Here is a 1,807-nt window from a genome sequence, read left to right as displayed (position 1 = left end):
CTTTGAATAACCACTAGGAGGCAGCATGTGACTTTATCTTAGCACCTCTGTTTTCACATTAAACAGCGTTTAAATCACAGATTGAAAATAAATCACAAATGCGCTACAGATGGGAATATTTCAGGTTTTTTGATGTATGTTCCTAAAAGTAATTGCCCTCAACTTTAAATTTTTTCTTTGTGCTGTCATCACAGCAGACATGTCTTTTTAATTCTAGGTAAAATGTTTTGGATAAAAAGCGTGTTATTTTCTCACTTTTTAGGGTCATAAAGAAGAAAAAAACATGACATCAGCTAACAAAATGCAACATTTTGTAAACAACACTTTCAGTCTTGATTCTGGTATATAGTATAGTTTGACTTCAAGCTACAAAAAATAAATAATAATCTGAAAACAACTTTAAAATCAAATCTGCTCTCTTAATAGGACAAAATGTGTCACAAAAAGGTATAATTATAAACTCTGATTGATTACTCACCAAATAAGCCATGAAGTATGTTTATGGTAATGTTGGGACATTTTGGAGTTAAAGTTGTCTGTTTTATTGCRYGYTGCMAAAGAGCTTAGATRRACCTTAAAGTTTTTACCCATTTTGGAGCCAACCCAAATCAAGATGGTTGCTGCAGCCAGCTKACCTTAAAAACACAAAGTTTGTTAAAACTTGGCTAATTTTACAAACGTTGAGCTAATAGACATTGTGCTAAAATTTGGTGAGACTGATCCACAACACATTCCGAGTGCTACCAAACCATCCAAGATCTTTGTGTAAAATTGTGTCATACAGTAACTATTGAAACACAACTCTGGCTGTGTTAAACAAAATATCGAACTATTGGCCAGATTTTATTGAAACTCAAAGTAATCAATRGAAGTGATCACATTTTGGAGTCAATTTATTTAAATCTGGACGAGCGAAGCTCAACATCAACCAACACAAAAACATCTAGAACCCATAGTTTTAGAAACGCTAAGCTGACATGTAAGCACTTTGAGCGCGACAGCTTGTGTTTTTATGAGATTGTGCATGAAGATTTTTGCAAGATTTGTCCAAAACAGCCTCAGTTGTGTTTTTTCCTCAAAAAAAAAAAAAAAAAAAATAATAATAATAATAATAAAAGATGGTGAGTGATATGCATTCCTTCAAATAACACTGACCTTCATGTGATGTTTTAGGCAAGTTTCTGACAACCAGTTCATCTCATTGATTTTTACAAACTACAGGTGAAGAAGTGGGAAAAAAAAGGCTGTGATGCAGGAATAATTTCTCTGCTACTGTTTATTTATTCTTCAACAGGAAGGAGGGAAAAAAAGAGCGGTAAAATAGATGTTTAGCTTCTTGTGTTTTCTTTCTTTCTGTTTAACGTCTTTTAGTGTGAAAATACAGAACGGTGTAATCTTTCCTTCTCTAAAGGCAACATCTGTTCCTGTTGTTATGTGTGAAAACGTTTGTTGATTTCTGCCTCAAACCGTGATAAAATGTTCCATCACTGCACCGCTGTGTGTCTGAATCAATCACGTCTCGGGCCCCAACTTAGGAGCATGTTTATCTTYGGCGGTAAAACCTGCCTTGAAGTCGCCTCAATGAGGTGCAGTCATAATAATGCAGGAGAGCGGGGTCTAAATGTACTTTCTGCGGTGGTTCATTTACATAACACAGTGAGCCCTCACATATTTTTCACACAGACTTTTAAACAGTTTCACGAGTGTTGGCCAAGCTTGACTCGGTTCTGTCCCGATGTGATTGATCCATTCATGGCTTGTATCTGTTTGATTCATGGTAAAGTTGTATTTTTTTTTTTTTTTTTTT

This window comes from Austrofundulus limnaeus, unplaced genomic scaffold, assembly GCF_001266775.1.
Source record: "Austrofundulus limnaeus strain Quisiro unplaced genomic scaffold, Austrofundulus_limnaeus-1.0 Scaffold135, whole genome shotgun sequence".
Classification (NCBI taxonomy): Eukaryota; Metazoa; Chordata; class Actinopteri; order Cyprinodontiformes; family Rivulidae; genus Austrofundulus; species Austrofundulus limnaeus.
The sequence above is the reverse complement of the archived record's forward strand: the minus strand, read 5'-3'. Positions refer to the sequence as shown.